The following is a 22,639-nucleotide window of genomic DNA, read 5'->3' on the forward strand; positions in this document are numbered from 1 at the left end:
AGCAGTAGTTGGTTTATTCTTCACTACCACGCACTCACAGGAAACAAATGCCAGTTTTACCAAAAACCATCTCTGATGAAGTAAAATAACAAATATCATTAAGTCTTGATATGTGAATATGTATCGTCTTAATACTCTGTATGATGAAACAGAGGTATGCATAAAGTGCTCAATCACGCCAAAGTGCCTTAGCTGTCCCAAGAAAAAGCACTTGGGAACTGTCTGAGATGCAAGCTGAACAAGCTGCTCTTTTTTTTTTTTATGGAATCTAACTTTTATTTTAAAAACTATGTTTATTCAAGTTTGGATATTTGGAAAATATTTTGTCAAAAATAAATGAAGTGAGCTTGTCACATCAAGGAAAACACTGACAGCATTGGTTACTATGATACAATTTGAGCATTTTGGAAAACCTGTATCCACCACCATGAGCTTGACAGCTTCCCAATAACTGTAGACTTTCCTAAGGACATGGATGGTGATATTCATGAGCTGATTTTTAAAAATATTTCATAATGAAATATGTCAACATCTGGAAGATCAACACAACTCAGTGAAGCAGGATTTTCCAAATGACCAATGCCTAAAATTACAAAATTATGCCTGGCTAAAGTATCCATTCAAACTGCAAGATAGACCAATGGATTTTTTAATGTAACAGAGCAGAGAAAGCTCACTGACAGAATTTCCAATTGCACACTGCAACTAACCTTTAAGAACCAACCACGGAATTCCCATGGTGGCTCAGTGGAAACAAATCTGACTAGTATCTTGAGGACGAAGGTTCGATCCCTGGCCTTGCTCAGTGGGTTAAGGATCCAGCATTGCCATTGAGCTGTGGTGTAGGTCACAGATGCAGCTCGGATCTGGCGTTGCTGTGGCTGTGGTGGAGGACAGAGGCTACAGGTCCAATTTGACCTCTAGCCTGGGAACCTCCATGTGCCGTGGGTGCAGCCCTAAAAAGGACAAAAAAAAAAAAAAAAAAAAAGAAGAAAGAAAGAAAGAAGGAAAAAAAGAAGGAAACTACCACATGTCAAGTTTTAGTGTAATATTAAAAAAGAATGCCCATCATTAAATGAAAAACTTAAAATGTTCCTCCCTTTTCCAACCCCGTATCAGCGTGAAGCAGATTTTCTCCACATGCTTCAACCAAAACAACACACCCCAAGACTGAATGCAGAAGCAGATATGAGGACTCAGCTATCTTCTACTAAAAGCAAATATTAAAGAGATTTGCAAAAATACAAAACAGTGTTACTTCTCTCACCTTTTCTTTTAAATTTTGGAAACTGATTGTATTTCATAAAAATTGTTCTTACATATCCTAAGGTGATAGGTTTACTACTGTTATTCAATAAATATTAAAGTAACCCATATTCTTTAATTTCTAATGTAGTAAATGTTGACAGAGATAACACATACAAACAACAGCTCTTTGGGGTTTTCATTTTTGAGAACACAAAGGAGATCAAAAAGTCTTAGCCATTGCTACAGAGGATCAAAAACTTGAATTCTGCACACACACACAAAAAATCATAAGGAATAATAAGTAAACAAATGAAAGAGGAAATTTGAACTTTAGATTGCGAGTTTAGACAAATTAACCAATCATATTAACTACACTTCACAGATCTTGCTTTGACCCGGATTTAAACTATTTTTTAAAAAAAAGAAAAAAAAGAAGATTATTAGACAGAAGGGGAAGTATGAATGCCAAGTGACTATCTGACGATATTAGAGAAATACTGTTGCTTTTTTTAGAGGGATGATGATATGTACTTTTAAGAGGGGAGGTCTTCCTTGTAGTTTAGAGATACAAACTGAAAGAGTGAAATGATCTAAGATGAGGAAGTTGCTACCAATTAACTAAGGGGTAAAATGGTGAAACAAGACTGACAATATGTTGGAAACGGTGAAGACAAGTGAAGGGCCTAGGGTTGTTATTATACTCCATTCTATATTTTCAACAGTCAATAAGAAAAAAAGAAACTGTGTTTCTTTGAATTACAGCCATCTTCCATTGGAGCATGCTAAATGCTTCAATATTATTTCTTCCTTTATCATTAAGACTTAATCATCAAAACAGGAACTAGGCTGTAAAGGCCTGAGGAAGAATTAACCTAAGAAAAAGTGAAAACATGAAATGAATTAAGACTCACACTTATGTTCTCCATGATGCCTACCTCACTAAATAAAGATCAGCAAAAAACTGACATCCCTATTAAGTAATACAGGAGTGAGTGGAAACTTCTTCCTGAGAGTAGAGTGACAGAATAATTTCCCCCCTAGTGGATAAACTAGGTAAGACCTGAGGGATCCTCTAAAAAGAAAACGTTTACTGTACTTTCTGCATACTACCATCTGTTCACTAGGGACTCAGTGTCAGACTTTCAAATTTATTAATTCAATCTTACCTTCTTCCAGAAAAGGATTCAAAACATCAGACAATTCACACACATTATTTCATTTATTTCCTTCTTAAAGAAAAATGGGTTCTATCATCCCTCTAGTCAACACTGAAGAAAGTGGGTTGCAAAGAGTTCAGTAACTCATCCAAATCCATACTGGGTGGCACAGGCCAGGATGTGAACCCAGGAGAGTCTGATTCCAACCCTAGGCTTTTTTTCCCAAACACTGTCTTTTTTTTTAATTTTCTGGCTACCCTGCAGCATATGGAGTTCCCAGGCCAGGGATCAGAACCAAGCTAGAACTGCAACCTCCGCTGCAGCTGGGGCAATACCGGATCCTTAACCCACTGTGTTGGGCCAGGGATTGAACCTGTGTTCCAGCGCTCCAGAGATGCTGCTATGCCATTGTGCCACTGAGAAAACTTCTCAAGCACTGTCTTATCCTGTCTCAGAGTCTGATGCCCTCTGAGAATCTGGCTAAACCTTCTTTTCCCTATGTTACTCCTTGGAACATAGCAAATCCAGAAACCAGTTTACCAGGTCCAAAGTTCTTGATTTATGTAGATCAGTACAACATGTACCCTTTCATAAAATGCCATCAAATGCATACTTATTTACAAAGTATCATTAAGACACATATTCAATACAGATAGACTTTTGGTCTTTTCCCACCTAAAAACCAAAACTGTATGAAATTCACAAAAGCAAAATCCTATCTGTGCCTAGAAACAGGAAGAGAAAATAGGAGAAGTTTAAAAGCTATCATTGTACAAAAGGTGCTATAAATGTTTATTACATATTTTAGAAAATATATAGAATATGCTTTTATTATACAAAACATTGGTAATGTTTCATAATATATTACGCCTGTTAAGCACATATCTAAAATTTATAAAAATTGTTTCCATCCACTGTTTCATTCTAAGGTTTGTGGTCATTTTGTATAAATTATAGCAAAAAAAATTCACTGTAATGCCCTTCCAGTTATCTAATTTTGAAGTCACTGGCTACTTTCACTATCACAACAAACCTGAACAGCTAGAACAGATCAGGTGTTTTTCCACCATCTCCTCGTCAGGTAGAAGGAGCAGCAACCAATATTACTTTAACAGAAGCTACTTTTATGACACCCTAAGTCTTCTTCCTTTTTCGTCTTTTTAAGTGTGTGCACTGGTATACAAACATGAAGTGTTTTACATTTCAACAAACTGTGCTTCCCAGAGTTAAGTCATTTTTTTTTTTTTTTTTGCTTTTTAGGCCTGCACCCGCCACATAAGGAAGTTCCCAGGCTAGGGGCTGAATCGGACCTACAGCTGCTGGCCTACACCACAGCCACAGCAACTCGGGATCTGAGCCACATCTGCAACCTGCACCACAGCTCACGGCAACACTGAATCCTTAACCCACTGAGCAAGGCCAGGGATCGAACCCACTACCTCATGGATCCTAGTCGGGTTTGTTAACCACCAAGCCACGAAGGGAACTTCTTTAGATTTTCTTTAATTATCACCTGGTACTATTCCATTATCCCATGTGTTAACCTATATTCCATGGGCCTACAAACCAGGTCGACAGCAGTCACTTACAATAATCCTAACCTAATACAAGTCACCCTAGAGTAATGACAATAAAAACAAAAATAAACAAATGGGACTTAATTAAACTTAAAAGTTTCTACACAGCAAAGGAAACTCTAAACAAAACAAAAAGACAACCCACAGAATGGGAGAAAATATTTGCAAATGAAGCAATTGACATGGGATTAATCTCCAAAATTTATAAACACCTCCTGCAGCTCAATACCAAAAAACCAAACAACCCCATCAAAATGGGAAGAAAATCTAAACAGACAATTCTCCAAAGAAGACATAAAGATGGCCAAAAAACACATGAAAAGATGTTCAACATCATTCATTATAAAAGAAATGTAAATCAAAACCACTATGAGGTACCTTACACCAGCCAGAATGGCCATCATCAAAAAGTCTACAAACAGTAAATGCTGGAGAGGGTTTGGAGAAAAGGGAACTCTATTACACTGTTGGTGGATTTGTAAATTGGTGCAACCACTGTGGAAAACAGTATGGAGAGAACACAGAAAACTAAAAATAGAACTCCCATTTGATCCAGCAATCCCATTCCTAGGCATCTATCCACGGAAAACCATGACTCAAAAAAAGAAACATGCATCCCAATGTTCATAGCAGAACTATATACAATAGTCAAGACATGGAAGCAAGCTAAGTGACCACTGACAGAGGGATGGACAAAGATGTGGTACATATACACGATGGAATATTACTCAGCCATTAAAAGGAAAGAAATAATGGCATTTACAGCAACACGGATGGACCTAGAAATTATCATGCTAAGTGAAGTTAGTCAGACAGTGAGACACCAACATCACATGCTATCACTTACATGCGGAATCTAAAAAAACGACACAATGAACTTCTCTGCAGAACAGATACTAACTCAGAGACTTTGAAAAATGTATGGTTTCCAGGAGTTCCCGTCGTGGCGCAGTGGTTAACGAATCCGACTAGGAACCATGAGGTTGCGGGTTCGGTCCCTGCCCTTGCTCAGTGGGTTAACGATCCGGCGTTGCCGTGAGCTGTGGTGTAGGTTGCAGACGTGGCTCGGATCCTGCGTTGCTGTGGCTCTGGAGTAGGCCGGTGGCTACAGCTCCGATTCGACCCCTAGCCTGGGAACCTCCATATGCCGCGGGAGCGGCCCAAGAAATAGCAAAAAGACAAAAAAAAAAAAAAAAAGAAAATGTATGGTTTCCAAATGAGACAGGTTGGGGGCGGGGGATGGGCTGGGGGTTTGGGATGGAAATGCTATAAAATTGGGTTGTGATGATGGTTATAAGACTATAAAAGTAATAAAATTCACTGAGTAATAAAAAAAAAAAAAAAGGAGTTGCTAACATGGTGCAGTAGCTGACAGTTCCTGCTGTGCTTACCGAAGGGGCTTGGGTAGCTGGGGAGGTGCAGGTTCAATCCCTCACCCAGTGCAGTGGGTTAAGGCATCTGGCATTGCCATAGCTGTGGCTCAGGTAAAATCCCTGGCCTGGAAACTTCCATATGCTGCAGGTGTGGCCATAAAAATAAATAAATAAAATTTGTTTAAATTAAAAAAAAATACAAGTCACAAACTGTATTTCTCATTCTACAGAAAATCACATCCCAAATCCCTTGTTAATGGTGCTGAGACTTCCTAAGGAAGTATCTTCTATGTGTCCTCTCTGTTATTAGCCAAGAGCTACCACTTTTCTCCTAATCTCTTCTAAATGTTGAGGGTCCCAGCCACTCCTGACAACGAAAGGGACACCTCTGGAGTTTAGGTATTCACCAAATGCCCCAATGCAGCTTCTAATACCTACTCACCTACGTTAAGGCTGACAATGGCCAAAATCAAGGGTGCTGACATCCACCAATGCCAGTGTGGATGTCTCATCAAGCTGCTGACAACTCTGCCGGGGGTGAAGATCACTACTGATGGCACCGATGCAAATGTGATACACTCTCAAATCCCCTCTGTTGTGAAACAGTCCGCTTTAGCTTTTCCTCATTTTTCTCACAATGTCCTTGCCCAAGGAACTCAACAAAAGGGCTGGAGGAGAGACTACATCACATTTAACGTTGTCCTCAGAATTACTTCCTCTGTCTCTCTCCTGTACCACTCTTTGTCTCTAAACCAAAGCTGTGCAACTTGACCCTCCCCTGGGATAGTGTATCTAATGGATGAACTTCCTCAACCTTTCATGCAAATAAAATCCCTGGATGCTCACACCTACCATGCACCAGGTGATGATGAAATTAATGCATTACATCAAAAATATCATATATCATATTTTTATAAGAATATAAAGATGCAGACCCTCTTATACGTTGATGGTGGTATTATTAATCAGGGGAAAAAAAAAAAAAACACCTCTATGGAGATCCATTTTTAAGGATATATCCTTCTGGAGTACCCTGGTGGCTCAGAGGGTTAAGGATTCAACATCGTCCCTGCTCTGGTGTGCGTTCAGTCTCTGGCCCCGGAACATCCACATGCCTTGCAAGTGGGCAAAAAAGAAAAAAAAAAGAAGAAGAAAAAGAAAAAGAAAGAAAATATGCTCCCATTCAGCACTTCTACCTCTAGAAATTTATCCTATAGATATGTCTTAAAAATGTAAAAGGCGACTCAGGGACTGCAGGACTGTTTGTAATGCCAAAAACTTAGAAACGACCTAACTGCCCATCAATAAGGACAACTGTGGTACATCCACACTTTGGTATAAAATGCCACTATAGAAAACAATGAGGCAACTCTTTATATCCTGATAAAGAGCTCCAAGATATTATTAATCCTACTAATTTTATGCAAGTTATTTAAAAAAAAAAAAACTGTGTGCTACCACTGTGTAAAACAAATGGTGTATATATAAACATGTGTGTGGCTTACACACACACACACACACACACACACACACAATCTCTGCCAGGATTTATCAGAAGCTCGTATCGTGGTATCTCCAGAAAGGGGCAACAACTGGCTGAAAGATAACCATGGGAAGGAAACTTCTCTCTGTGGCCCCTTCTGCACCTGTTGAATGTTTAAATGTGGGGGGGAGGGTTAGGAAAAAAATTTAATAAAAAGTGATTTTAAAATTCTATTTCATATTTATTTAAAATACTCTGTTATGAAAGGCACGTCTTCTTACGAAAATATTTAGCTTGTTGTTGATGCCAACAACTGAAGCTAGAGCCTAGAAGTCACTAAGGAAAATCAACTTCCCCAGAGCTGTGAGGTAATTTAACTAGCAGGTATTTAACTATACATGCGAATGGATCAGCTCCACACATGGATGAGAAGAGAAAGGGTGAGGCTCACGTCTCCACAACTCAGGTATCAAAACTGTACAGTAGATCCTTGGCGCTTACGGACTATTGATGGTTTTTACATTCCTGAGTGACAGCTGAAGTCTCTGGGACATTTAGTAACTTGCCATTTTGCAAAGACATGATTTTGAATCACACACACACACACACCATCAACTGAGGGGCCCCAGCCAAGGTCCAGGTGGGCTCTGAGTCAGTGTTCAGCGCTGCGGCCACCGTAAATACAGTGCTAAAGACTCTGCTTCTTGTTAAGAAATAAAACAAACAAAACTAACTGTTGGTTGATTCTAGTGTGGATGACAGAACGAGGGGAGTGTGGAAATGTTTATGAACGTCTTCGGTCCCAGCCGCAAAATAGAAGTTTCAGATAAATGAAAGACTGAAATGTCAAATGCAATGATGACTCAGACACATTGTGTGAACAAAACTACCAAATGCTCCTAAAGGAAATAAGTAGAAAAGACGTGTGAATTTGTTTCAATAAATGCTCCAGACAGTACAAAAATTGCTCATCAAGTGAGCTAAGTAGTTAAGGTCTAGAGAGATCATTTACATTTTTCAGTTACACGTTAGTAATTTGAAGGAGGAATTATGGGTTGACAATCATTTGTTTCAGGCTGAGGGCTGGGGGTCTTGGGATACATCTCCTCACTCATGTCAAGAAGTTACTCTATCTTATTTTGACTGGAGATACGCAGTCCTTCATAATCCTACCTTCATCTAATTCCTTCGCTCAAATCTGCCAGGAGAGGATAACACGGTGGCTCAGAGTGGGGGACAGAGACACCCGGGGCTGGCACTTCTACTGCACATTCAAGGTGAAGAGACTGCCTAGGACTCAGATGACGAGAAGATAACGGGTCCTCTGAACGCTAAGCAGCCCCAAAGAGTGGGCCTGGCCTAGAAACCAAAAGTCTGGATCTGCAGATAAGGTGAGAATTAAAGATTACTGAGAAAAACGTATGAACTGGAGTCTGGGTCAAGGCATTGTTTTCAAAATATCATTGTATTTAAAAGAACAGCTTGTTCATGTTCCCTGGGACCGGTTAAAGAGTTTTAATGGTTTTACATAACGTTGCTTTTTTAGAGTTCTATGTTATAGCTTTACGGTTAACAGGTGCATTTTTCAAAAATAAGTTACAGAGAGGACGTGGCCAAGAGTCGGGGGTAGTTGTAAAGTGAAGGGAGATGTTACCTCCAAGGGAGCATCTGAGAATCAGGTTCAAACTGTGGTTCAGAGAGATGATGGGACTGAGATATCCGTGCCTGCTGTCAATGGACTAAACCCACCGGGTGTTGGTCAGAGGGCAATATGTCTTTGGTAAAGAGCAAGTCAGGAAAGGCAACTCTACCATCACGACTGTGAGCCAATCCGAACGACAGCTATGAGAAGAGGGCAATAAGAAAGTCAACCTCCCTACAGGGATCCGATGCCTTGCTGCTAGGATCCCCACGTTAATACCAGCAAGTGAAGGTGGCTTTTAGTTTGCTTTGGAGAAATTGTCAATCACTAACCAAATGCTGTCTCTGGCACACTGTGACATTCTCAAAAAAGTCCTAAGCGTCATCGTTGGTAATATCATCTAAAAGGCCTCTGCCCACTGCTAAACACCTTATTAAAGCGGCAGAGAAAACTGCTTTCAGCCTCCCTATCCCCACCCACTCTGCTCCTTGTCACCCTTTCATAGATGCAAATCAAGTACTTCATGGATCATTCTCAAAACTTGCCACACTCTCACAAGTTCCTCTTTCCACCCGCTGCCCTTTCCCTAAACAAACCTTCCTTTCCTCCTCTTCAATTCACTTTCCAAAGCTGGACAATTACCTATTCTGTGAAGCCTCAATTTCCCCATCTGTAAAATATACAGAATAACAGCATATGTCTTCACTGGGCAATGGTGAGGATTAGATGAGATAAGCCAAGTGATACCTGAGCACAGTGCCTTTCCCATAGTAAGCAATCAATAAAATGTTAACTTTCTGTTATAATTACCTGGTTTAACTATTATTTGAGTTCATGAGAGTTGCTCAGTGACCATTAAAAAAAAAAAAAATTAGGTAATGGCTTTTTCCCCTTTCTTTTCCCTTTATTTATTTTCTTTTTTGTTTTTGCTCTTTGGGGCCACATCTGCAGCACAGAGGTCCCCAGGTTAGGGGGTGAATAGGAGCCACAGCTGCCAACCTATGCCACAGCCATGCGGGATCCGAGCCACATCTGCAACCTACACCACAGCTCAAAGCAACACTGGCTCCTTAACCCACTGAGAGAGACCAGGGGTCGAACCCGTGTCCTCATGGATACCAGTCAGGTTCATGACCCACTGAGCCACAAGGGGAACTCCTTTCCCTTTACTTCAACAGCATCTCTTATGGTAAGCTACCTGTGTTCAAAGCACACTACATAAAAGTAGATGTTGTACTATTAATAACAAAAACCCCTCATATTTACATGGTTCCAGAGATGACTAGCTTTCCCCATAGAACAATACCTCTGAAGCAATGGAGGAGGATTTGCCACTTGGGGAGGGAGTTGGCCATGAAGGCTGGGCTCTCTTTGCCACACTGTGGACCAGGTTAAGGCATTTAAACAAGACTAGATGAAAGGCTACAGAGGTGTTTCCCCAAGTCTGCTCCTCAAAATACAGTTTTTTGGGCACCATTTACTCACATTCCAAGATACGAGTTTTGTGGCGAGAGATGTGCAAATCTCCCAGGGTTTCTGGAAGACGATGATGTGCAGCAGCAGCGGCGGTGGGAGCGGCAACCTATCCGGCACTGCCTCGGCCCAAGTTCCCACAGGCACTGAGCCTTAGGGCTCAGTAATCACTGTATAGGGAGTCCCATGGAGCTCCCTTTTTGGAAAATGCCGAGCTATGGAAAATCGATTCAAGAAATAACACGAGAGTAGGTGGTATTTTACCGGGTAGAATTTATTCATTTTCAAGTTAGAGTTAACTACAGAGATGCTACCTCCTGGTCGTGCTCCCCACCTGCATCTGCGTGTTGAGATTTTGTGGTGTCTGACACTGAGGAATGCCCTTAGGACCCGGAGGTCCAGGCTGATGAAAATGATCCTGAGAAAGACATGGCCTCTGCCTCCTAAGGTCCATCTACGGTTTTCTGATTTATCCTCCGATGGCCTCCTATTTACTTTCATGGCACCAGAGAGGTACAAGGCCTGTAACGGAAGAACTCACACACCCACAAATACAACGCCACAGAGGGGCAGTCAGACAAAGCCAGTAAGACTAATACATTCCAGGGATAGAGACCTACTGGAGTTGGAGGGTCTCTTCTATGCTTTGTCATTTTAAAGGATCTGACTAATGCCAGCTTTCTGACCCTCAGAGCCACCTCGTAAACCTACGACGAATTCTTAGCCTCATTTTACAGATGAGAAAAGATCACCCAACCAATAAACAGACGTTCACTTCCTAAGGCAGTGCCTCTCAACCTGTACCACAGTGCTCACAACACATTGTATTTTAGTCAAGAAAGAAGCCAATCTAATGTGAAGCTGAAAAGCACATCAGCCCAAGTGCCTGGGTTGAATGCTGGCTTCATGACTTACTAGCTGTATAATCTTAGGCAGGGTACCCAACCTCTCTCTTGAAGAACCTTAGCTCCTCCATCTGAAAAATGGAATAGGAATAGCTACTTCACAGAGATAAATTTTTTAAAATTATGCATGTTAAAGGGCTTGGTAGTTTGTGGACCCTTAGTCCACAATAGCTACAGTTATTTTGAAGAAAAGAAACAAGCTGCTCTCCAGTGTCCATGTTCCCTCCAAACATGGGTTTACCAGATGTCTAAAGCTTCCCAAGACAGAGGAAGGAATGATAACTGTGCAAAAGCCAATGCCTCTGCAACACAAAGTCATACGTGATTTCTCAGGAGTCCAGACGGTGGAGAAAAGTCAGGATTAAGACCTGTGGTAGAACTCTGGGATTTCAGGGACAAGTAAAATTTCAAAATGAATTTGGGAAACTGATGTAAGGGCAATAACCATGACATTTTTCCAAGCTCTTATGAAGAAAAGAACATTTTAACAATGAGAAAAGCATGAAGGACATAATCTCTGAACAAAGACCCATGACTAAGCCATTGGCAACCTTTCTGTGACACTTTTGCTGAGGAAGCATAAAAACTTCCTTACATACCAACTGTGGGGTTCTAGGACTTGCTTTCAAGAAAGCTAGTACAGAGGCAAAGAGAAAGCACCATGGGAGATCAGAACAAGAGGGCAGGAGGAAAAGAAGATATAAAAGCTATGGACCCTTTCCAAAGGGGACTCAGGTGATACTAGTGAGAGCTTTTTTGTACAAGTATTGGAATATATGTTTGTAAGATGCCAAGAAAAGGGGGGCTGGGAAGACAGAATCTGTACCCCAATTATAATACATATTACATCATACCATGATCATTTACTTACCGAGGTTTTAGAGGAAAGAGACCTTCAGTTAATCATTCCATTATACTGTGTGGATATCCACACTAGGTATCAATAAAATTTATCAAGTGAGTGAGTAAAAGAGAAAGGGGAAAACCTAACAGATTAGTTGTGGGCACGGACTGGAAAAAAGGGAAGTCAGAAAAAGATCTGCATCTGTCCATCTATTTCATCTTCTCTAGTGAAAATTCTAACGAGGAGGCTGCTAAGTATTTATTTACCTCCTTGGCAGAAGCGTAACATTCCCACTCCAGGAAACCCTCCTTATTTAAGTGTCAGTGAAGAACACATCAAAAGAAGTTAAATTCAAACCTCTTCAACAGGCTTATTCAATAAGGATAAGAGAAAAATCTAAACTCACACTTGAAGCATCTCTCAACAAACACATATTGCTACAAAGAAAAATTTTCCTTTCAAATCAAGCATGACAGATACCAGCTTTGATATTCTACTCACTCTCCCCGATAGGAACTCTGAATCACACACAGCCTGGAATTGAGATCTGTTGTGGACTGATGTGAAATTTTGCCCCGAGGGCTCAAGTGCCTAGATTTTAGGCAGGTAGAACTCTAGATCACTTCATTGTGAGAACCGAAATCTCTGTAGCATCAAGACCAAATCCTTGAGAGTCTGCTTCTTATGCCCACATCTATGCTTCTAAAGTAGATGCCTGAGTGGCAACTAATCTCTGCTTCCTTCAAATATGAAGTAATTAGGGCAGTTCCCTCGTACTGATTTTTTTTTTCCAAAAACACCTCCCTGCACCGTCCCCGTATCTACTGGTCATATTTCAATGAGAACGACCCTATTTATATATAGCGATGGTTTCTCTGATTTGCTACCTTTTCTGCCATGGAGACTACACACAAAGGGGTAGTCACTGAAGGCGACCTTTATAAGATCTCAACTTCCTGCCCTTCCGTTTGTTACTGTAAGAAGGATGAATTATTTGAGATTCTGTGGCCTAACCTACTTACTTCCTCTGAAGGAGGAACAGAAAACGAAAAATGCCTTTCAAGAAAAAAAAAAATGTACATAGAAAATGAAAACTGACATTAACAGGCTTATGGCATATTTAATATATTTTCTTCAAATGCTTTTATTTGAAGTTCATTTTCAATGTAGAGACTATAAGATATCTCAATTTGAGGGAGAAATATCCTTAAAAGTGCTATCCTGTCATCAACATACTACACTAGTAGGGTAATAATAGAAATTTTACAACCATCGCAGGGATTCAAGGGCATAAAAAGAGCAAGAACCCGTCTCACACAAGATATTTCCACGCTTATGCAAAATATGCATGAACTTAAAAAAGAAAACTAAAAGTAGTATCTTGTTCTTTTTTCTTATTTCACTTCATAATTTTTAAACTCTAAAAGCAGTATCTTCTTTGTTTTTATTCTGCTTCATATTTTTATAGAACATAAAGCTAAAATTAAAAGATTTACACTTGATTTCACTTTTGCATATAATGAATTAGATTTGACCAGATTTTATTTCTCTCACAGAAGTCATGTCTACAGGCTTCTCTTAATAACCATTTATAGCTAAACTCCTTATCAATAGATTGAACAGCCGAGGCCTCAAAGCTGCCAAGTAAGACCACAAAGCAACGGGGTGAAATTATTTTAGTCATTTAACAATGAGATGAGAGATTTCAATCTGGAGTTCAGGGTTTAATCAGTGTTAACGGGTGGGGGAGAAACAATCAACTGATTTGATTATTGTAACTCAAAGTGTTCTTGTAACTGAACTAGTTTAATTCTATAAAATTTATACATAAAATAAAACTATGCATTGCTGTGGCTCTGGTGTAGGCTGGCAGCGACAGCTCCTATTTGACCCCTAGCCTGGGAACCTTCATATGCCGAGGGAGCGGCCCAAGAAAATGTCAAAAATACAAAAATGCAAAAAAAAAAAAAAAAAGTCCAATCTTGAAAAGGTCTGGCACACAGTAGGTGTTCAAAAAATGTAATGGATGATAGAGTTTCAAGACAGGAGAAACAATTCATTACCCCTCTAATCAATGAACATGACAGCATCCTCTAAGTCAGACTAAAACTCTGCTTAATGGACCTTAACTTGGATAAGAGAAATATTATATGACTCCCAATGCAATCCAGAACCACCCAATGAATCAGACTCTTCACTTCATTTTGTAAACGCATCTACTCTTCTGGCTAAAGAGTATAACATTGGTAATTATAGCATTTTGGTGAATACATTATTAGTCACAGTCCCTGTTATCTTTCTAAAACTTTGATTCCAACACTCTACATTCACTCCTCCCTGCCCCAGCTTCTCACCACCATTAACTCTCTCCCACAGTTTAATTTTCTTCTTTTGTAATTAGAATAAATTCCATCATGTTTTGAGTTCACAAAACAGTAAAATCTGGTCCCATTCTTTTATTGATGATTCAAGGATTGATTTACATTTTTGATAACAAACCCTACTGCCTTATCAGGTCTCTTCCTACCAAAAAAAAAAAAAAAAAAAAAAAAAAAAAAGTGAAGCCTTTATATAGATCAACCTTGTGTTCCCAAACCTAATCTAAATAAAGTTTTGTTAACAGTTGGTGATCATTTCATGAGCTAGGCCAAGGTCTTCTTTTCAGCAGAACTCAGCATTTTCCCCACTCCTCATTTAAAAAAAGGAAATAAAAAAAAGGAGAGTGTGTTTCATCCCATCTTTTTTTCCTACACCTGTTTGCTACCGCTGGTCTCGGTGAACCAACGTATCAGGGCAAATATATTAATTTGGAAAAGCACTTTCTTAAAAACATTCTAAGAATTACTACTTTGAAAATTAGAAAGTTAAAGACCTAACAAAGCAAAAGCCAGTGGCATTTTCCCTGGCCCGACCCCTTCCAAACTGCATGATATGCACTTAGACAAGTTACTAAGTATCTCTGAGCACCAGTTTGCTCTGAAAGAGAAATAATAATACCAAATGCTCAAGGTCAGTAAAGTATTAGAGATAACACTCAATGTGCCTAGAACAGTACCTGGGTACACAGAGGGCACTCAGCAAGTCCGTGCTAGATAAGTCAGTGAATGAATGAATATAAAGTTTGTAGCTTAATGCTTGATGCTCAGTATACAATTACATGGAACACATATCAATACTTCACAATGTTTTGCAGAGGACAGCCACCTCCCAGGTTCCCACCTTAGGAATACATGTAATACCCCATCCAGCAGTACCACCACAGGACTTACTGCATTTACCTCTCTCTTACACTAGCACGAAACCATGGCTTTGTTTTGGTAATTCCACTGCATGTGTGTAGCTTATCTCCTCAACTAGATTATGCTCACACTGAGGCCAAAGAGTGTTGCTGTCTTTGTAGTCCAAACAATTTCCAAGTATTCATTTTGTGGAACACTTCCCAACAGGGACTGACCCAAAATAGATAATAGACATTTGTTGACTAGCACAGAACACTGACTTGACAGAAAGAATAATGAAAAGAAAGTGTTTTAGTATTACACATAATATACATATAATTCTTCCAATCACTATCCAAGTCATTAACTATAAGTCTACTTCTGAGCAAGAAACTAAAGCTCTTCAGGAGGCCCTGCATCCGGGATCAGGCAACTTTACCCCAGGTCCTCTCAAAAGTCCTTGTTCTTTCCTTCAAAACACTGTCTCCTAAATAAGGATTTCTTAAAGGCCTTTTTCAATTTGACTTCATAAATCACACTCCTAGGATAAGCGTGTAGGGAACTCCTCGAGGGCAAGGACCTAGTCTTTTATTGTTCATACCATAAGAGCAGAAATAAAAACCAGTTAACTAGCAGAAACCTTGCTAGAGGGGTTACTCAGAGGACCCATGCTGGAGACCCCAAGTGTACCCTTGTCCGCACCACATAAGGCCGCTTCTTTTGAAAATCTCCCATCCTAACTGTATCTATTACAATTAGCCTTGGTTGGCATGGGTATTTCTTAGAAATAAACTCCCAAACAAAAAACCAACCAGTGGAATTATTCAAGAACCAACCTTCAACTACACAGGGACTAATTAAATAGGACAAAATATTTCTTCTTGCTTTCACCATTGCGTTCTTGGGTTCTGGGTTCTTAGAATAGTGACTGGATAATTTAAAAGAGAAGAGAGAGAAACTAAACGTTGTCAGAGTTTGTCAATTTCAGTATGATCAAACTGAAAATAATGATGGAGCATACTTATGATTTGTTTTCTATCTAGATAATAGATAGTTGATTAGAGTTAGAATGAAGCAGCAGGGATCTAGAAAATATGAGCGGGGGTGGGGGGAAAGCCCTCCAGGGACTTCCCCCAAATCCACAGTCCTGTACAGGACCTATTTTCTGGCCCCTATAGTTTAAATTCTTAATACTCCAGTTACCTATTTTCTCATCTTCATTTCCCAGCAGACTCATGCAACTGAAAAATTAATTACAGCACACAAATTCCCCTCACATCAACGCTTCTACTTTCATCACCCTACCATTCCCACAGTTTGGCATCATTTTATATTTAAGTATTTATTTCATCCACTCCTACCTATAAATGACTAGTTTGGGATAAATAAATTTCAGTTTGTATTAAACACCATGTTAAAACATGGTCCCTTCTCTCTAGAAGCCAAAGCTATAAAAGATAAACTACTTTTTTCCTAAAGAAAAAAAATCTCCCCTGGAAGTATTGTGACAAGTCCACATAATACGTACATCAAAAATCAAACTAATAGTTTTAGAAAGGAATTAAATCACTCATTTCAGCTGACAACCTACCTTCTGCCCTCTTCATAAAACCCTGCTAAGGTAAAATGGTACTACTGACTCCCAGACATGTGAATAATTCTTCACGGTTCTCAAAACCTATTTTACTAGATCCTTCCAGCAAAGAAACTAAGGTAAGCATTGCTGCTCCCATTTTCCAGGTGGGGAAATCTAGGCTGAAAGAGTTAAAAGGACTTACACAAGGTGATACATTTAGTGGTTAAACTGTTTTCGGATTCCTATTCTAGCATTCCCTCTATAATCATAACGATTTCCCAAATGAGGAAAAATAATCACTGTTTTCCACTCCACACCTAAACAGGAGCATCACCATATTAGCAAACGCAATTGACTCTATCTGAACTCAACTTCTACCTGCGAGATCTTCTTGCAGCTATTCTTGCCCCCTCGTCGCTGCGGGCATCAACTATACAGACCACGATTATTTACTTTGCTAGTTACACTACTCAAGATGACCCACAAGCCGAAAATGACAATACATTCCTATTAACAATCATTTTTATGTTGGTATTTATTCAGCGTTGACATCTAGACCACACCTATCCTATACGGTGGCCTAATGAGAACCATTTAGTCCTGCTGATTTATTTTCTTTTTGCTTTTGCCAAACAAATATTAGAAACTTTTTATATACTTAAGACAGAAAAGGAAAATGAAAAGAAGCAGAAAAAGGGAAAGATTAAAAAAAAAGAAAGAAAAGAAAGAAGAGGTATAAATAGAAAAGCTAGAGTAGCACAAATGTACTTTGATGGTCTACCCAGAGAGAGTTCCCCTTTGCATGAGAATGATCTCTGTCCTAAATATAAGCCCGGGATCATGGAGACAAACTAGCACCCTCCAAAATTATCAGAACGATCTTACTGCACAAGAGCTGTATTCCCCATGGAGACATGCTTAAAAGCTGACAAATTTATGCCAACACACTGGAAACTCTCTAAAACCCTGTATGACATGATATTTGGCACAAGTCAGTCCATGCTGGATTTGTACCATAGAAAATAAGTTACTTAAATACCCCCCCAATACCTTGTAAATTTCACCTACAAAATTTTTTCAAGTTCCAGAATCTTCCACATCACTGTGTACCTACACAACACATATTGATTTATAATTGCTTCTAGTTTTCCCACTTTCTCAATTCCAAAGAATAAAACAATTTACTTTCAGGAGACAACAGGTCCAACTAGTGCAACTGGAGTGTGAATTAAGAATTTAGTTAAGGAGTTCCCCCTCCTGGTGCAGCAGAAACGAATCCCACTAGGAACCAGGTTTCGGGTTAGATCCCTGGCCTCGCTCAGTGGGTTAAGGATCTGGTGTTGCCGTGAGTTGTGGTGTAGGTCACAGACACAGCTTGGATTGGGCGTTGCTGTGGCTGTGGTGTAGGCCGGTGGCTACAGTACCAATTAGACCCCTAACCTGGGAACCTCCACATGCCACTGGTGTGGCCCTAAAAAAAAAAAAAAAAAAGAAGAAAGAAATTAGTTAAAAGAGAGAGAGAAAAAAAAGCCAATCCAAAGATTATCCAAAACAAATCTCTTAACTTTTCCTAATGTTTTTTATTTGAGCCTCACTCGCACCTAGTTTCTGCATTCAAAGCAGCCCTCACAAAATGATGTTTTTCTGCCAATCTTGTTCCACACTCTCCTTCCTGATCCACAAGTGCAGTCTTTAACATGTGCAAGTATATCAAGCAATTTGTTTCAACATGCAACTCTTACCTAGTGGCGATGAAGAAATAATTGTCTGATGGTCTTTATGACTGTCATCCACCCTTAAGGCTTCTCCTGGAGGTCTAGCAGTGATTCAAAGAGAGAAAAAGTTACCTCGAGGATTGTCATTAAAAAAAGAAGCCTCTGAGCCCACAATTAAGAAGTTTATATTTTGAATCTCTGACTCACTACCTAAGCTCATACATTATCACTCAGTATATTACAAAAAAATAAACTAGTTCTAAAAGAGGTTAAATAGATTTTTGTCATTTATTTCACTGCCCTACCCTAAATTCCCCCACTGAAGTTCCTGTGATTATAGGACAAGCTACTATATGAAAGTTACAGGGATCATTTAATTCAACTTTAATTTCTCTCATTGCCTTTATCCTTAAAATTAAAGTTAGGGTACAGAACACACACTGGCTGGCAAAAGAACAGATACTATGTTAGCAGGTTTTGTCCACACACGTGTTTAAATCACAAATTATACAAAGTATTCAGAAATACTGTCTTAACCCAGTGAAACAAAATTATACTCTTAGAACTACAAGGGGCCATTTATTTTATGACTATATATAACTGTATGGTTAAGAAACTAAATACCAGCCTTAAAGTATATTTATTAGGGAATAAAATGATCAACTCCTGTAATAGGCAAATTTCATCCAAAGGTCTTTTTTCACTTTTCCGAAGTTTAAACACATACAGCACTTTGTATTTTTATTAACATTCAACTGAAATCATCCGCTGTGACTCCTAATTAAAGGTTGATCAAATGCACAAACAACGATAAATAAACTATTGTTTCTAATCCAGAGTGACCAATCCCAAATCTTAGAATAAAAGCAACGTGTATTTCCCACAGAGTTAATGAGGGATGGAAGTTAGAGGGTCTGGGTCCTCAGATTTCATTTGCTCTGCGATTTACTAAACCTCCTATTTCTGATTAGCATCCTTTCATACAACATCTGGCGGCTCGCTCAGGTCGTCTAATTACTTCCACGTCTGAACGGACTACGTAGCTAAAAGTAAAGGCCAAAGTTTGCTCTCGGCCTTCCGAACTTAAAGATGCGTTCAACCACTAGAGGTCTCCCCTTGGCCAGTTTTGTACGTTCGCTATTTTGCTGCACTTGAAACTTTCCGGAGAAATGCTCTACTCGAGTCAGTGTTTTTCTAAAAACTTGCGCAAAAATCCACGCGACCGAGCTCGCCAGTACAGAGGCTCTCGGGCTCCCCACACTAATAAAGCTATTCCAAACAACGCTCTAGGAAAACCAAAATTAAAATTCGACGCACTCGTCCCAGCCTCTCCCCCCGCCCCATTCTTATTTCTCATCTCAGTTTCTCTTAACTTAGAGCAATCAAAAATCTATTTTTGTTTCTTAGGCACTCTGAATGAGCTCTAATGCATTTTTCCGGCGGTAGACCCGAGGTGGTAAAGGAGCGGGCCGAGGGATGCAGGGAGGGGGAAGGGCCGTGCTCACAGCGCCCGAGGAAGTTGCATAAGGAAAGAGACTCCGTTTTTTGGGTCCCCTCAAAAAAATCGGCGGGGAGGGGGAGGAAAAGGAAGCGGGGAGGGGGGGAGGTAGGAGGGAAACCGAAGCGACGTTTACCTTCGTCTCCCCGTGGAAGGGTGGGGTAAGAGCCGCGGTCTCCGCGACCCCGAAGGGCGGTTCCTTACCCCCACCTCTCTCCGAGCGCAGACGGACAAACAGATACCCCCACCCCTTCGCGGGGAAGGCGGGGAGGAAACTGCCCGGTTTTAAACTTTCTCTCACGGTCGCGCTAGGGCCGGGCTTTGACCAGAAGGGGTGGGGGAGACCGGAGGGCCCTTTTCTTTCAAGGTAATTAAAGTTTTACCACCAGCACAAAAGTTGCGCCCTCCCCCCGCCCGTGCCACCGTGCCCCCCTCCCCCGCGCCCAGGGCTCACAAGTTTTCCTCCCTCTCCACCCCCCACCAGCTCGCGGGGCGCGCGGCGGATGCCTCGGCTCCTGCGCTTCCCGATCCCCACCCCCGCCGGCCTCTACTTCCCCCCGCCCGGCCGCCGCGGCGCGAGGACGGCCCGCCGGGCCCAGGACGCTAGTGTGCAAAACCCATTATTCCGGAATGGCACACGCACGCGGCGCGAGGCGGGCGGCGGCCCCGCCTCGGACCCCTCTTTGCCTCCCCAGTATAAGGACGGCGTAAACAAGTTGCAGGAAAAGCAGCCCCGCGCCTTCACCACCTCCGCCCGCCGCCCCGGCGCGGCTGCCGCCGCCGCCGCCGCCGCCCGCCGCTACCGCCGCCGCGGCCGCCGCCTCCCGACACACGCCCGCGCCCGCACCCGGGCCGGCGCTGCGCGGCACGGCGCGGGGCGAACGCCGCGACGGCGCGGGCTCCCGGCCCGGCCCGCGGCCCGCGCCCTCCTCGGCGCGGACGGCCGCGGCGGGCCCGCGCCGCCTCGCTTCCCGAAGCACTTTCCTGCCTCGGGCAGAAATAAACCGGAGGGTTTATTTTTGTGCAACTTTCCCAAAATGGCGGAAATTGGAGCTGATCTATATGAAATTCTCACACAGTCGGTCGGGAAGGGGGAGGCGGCGAGGAAGAAAACGCAAACTCTCGGCCGCCGAGCCCGCCGCGGGTCCGTGAGTGTGTGCGTGCGTGTGAGTGTGCGTGTGCGCGGTGGGAGTCGGGGAGGCCTTTCCGCCGCGCACACACACACACAGCACACGCCGGGGAGACGCGCCTGCACATTCAACCAGTCCATTCTCCGCAGCCAGAGCGGGGAGAAAGTGGCCCGGCCTCTTTTCCCACTGCCTCGGTCTCCCGTACTTGTACTTCTCGCGCTCGCTCGCCCGCTCTCCGGTGCGCGCCCGGCACAAAGGCCACACGGGCGGAGGGGGCCGCAGGGGCGGCGCGCGGGGCTCGCGCCTCCCGCCGCACCGATCCGCGGCCCCGGCCGCCCCCGCGCTCCCCCCACCCCCGGCAGCGCCCCCCGCCTGGGCCGCCGCGCTCGCCGCCCGGGCTGCGGCTCCGCGGCGCCCACTCGGGCACGCACCCCGGCGGAGCCCGGCGCCGCCGCGCTCCCCCACCCCGCGCCCGGTGTCATGAAAGCGACCAAAGTGACAAGCTCGGGGGGCGCGGGGGAGGGGGCCCACACGCATCCCGCCGCCTGCGCGCGGGCGAGAGCCCGACGCGGCCGCCTCGCCCCGGCTCCCTTCCGCACGGCCCCCCACACCCTTCCCCGTGTGCGCGCAAAGGAAAAAATACAAGTCTCTCCTCCCCCCATTTTTTCCTTTCTCTTTTCTCTCTCTTTTGTTCCTCTTTCACACTCGCACTCACTACTTAAGAGTGAGATGCCCAGAGACTCCCCCTCCAGCCGTTTCCGAGTCACTTGCCCACTTTTTTCCCCGGGATTAAGTTTTCTCCTCTTTCCCAGAGGCGCAGAGAAGTGGGGGAGAAACCCCTTCTGTCCTTTCCCCTCCCCTGATCTGTTTCACAAGACGAGGGTGCGCTTCCTTCTCTCTATAGGTCTCTTAACTTTCATCCTCCCCCAGAAAAATAAATGAATGGCTTTTGCACGGACAAATCTTCATATTAATTAGAGATTAGATCCGATCAACCGCTTCTTACCCCCAAATTTTCTCTTTTTTTTTTCTCCGTCTCACGAGTAGTCCTGACAAATGGTCCAGGGCTGCGGGCGCAGTGCGCATGTGCGCGTAGAGTCAGGGCTGGGGAGAGGGGGAAACTGCGCTGGTGCCTGTGCCGCCGCCGCCGCCGCTGCCGGGGAGGCTCGCTCTGGCTTCCCTGTTAATGCTGCTGCGCCTTCGCCACTGGAAAGCAGCAATAAAGCCGGTTGGCAAATGCAGCAGCCCGCAGATACTGTTTCAGGTGCATCTTTTCAATATCCTTGTCACCGGCTCAGGGCTGGTTCAAGAACAATCAAAACAAATATGAAAGACTGCTAAGATTATAGATTTCTTTGTCTATTTTTCACTTTACTTTTTTAAAAAGGCATTTCTCTGAGCAGCTAATCCACCATGTACTGTTAAACGTCTGCTTTCAGCCATTCAAGAGTGGGCCACAGCCTTATACAAACACAACCCAAAAAGGCTAAACGCGTGCTACAGGTCATGAAAAATAAGAAATAAAGTTTTAAGCTTCTAGGCTATAGAACCTCCCCCCTCTTTGAGGACTGGAAGAATGCGTTATAAAGTGTGCATATAAAACTTGCGCGTGCCTTGCGTTTCCTAAGTGTTGGTCTTTATTGACAGCTTAAACATGTTAGGCCTCGGTTGTGAAATATGTTGGGATTCGTATGTCAACTTGGAAATCAGTGTTAAAGTCCCTTGACAATAAGCAGGTCGGCCGTGGACTACCCTCTGAACGTATTCAGTCAAGATGGCTGAGCAGTCCTAAACAGCAAA

General features: G+C 42.5%; 1 protein-coding gene across 13 annotated transcripts in view; it reads right to left on the reverse strand.

The window, feature by feature from the left end:
* The window catches only part of L3MBTL3 (l(3)mbt-like 3 (Drosophila)), a 121,183-nt gene extending 99,176 nt beyond the window's left edge, over positions 1–22,007 (reverse strand). For 3 of the 13 annotated variants that reach the window (XM_003121202.6, XM_021088410.1, XM_003121201.6), the window contains exons 1-2: positions 21,846–22,000; positions 18,239–18,312 (exon numbers count right to left, since the gene is read on the reverse strand). The gene's annotated coding sequence lies outside the window, so the exon portion shown is untranslated. Of the gene's footprint in view, positions 1–18,238; positions 18,313–19,845; positions 20,097–20,457; positions 20,478–20,784; positions 20,999–21,044; positions 21,162–21,554; positions 21,577–21,845 lie in introns of those variants that run through there. The other 10 variants (XM_021088414.1, XM_021088389.1, XM_005659198.3 and 7 more) reach the window with 8 other exon arrangements.

The sequence above is a fragment of the Sus scrofa genome, chromosome 1 (genome assembly GCF_000003025.6).
Source record: "Sus scrofa isolate TJ Tabasco breed Duroc chromosome 1, Sscrofa11.1, whole genome shotgun sequence".
NCBI classification, from domain to species: Eukaryota; Metazoa; Chordata; class Mammalia; order Artiodactyla; family Suidae; genus Sus; species Sus scrofa.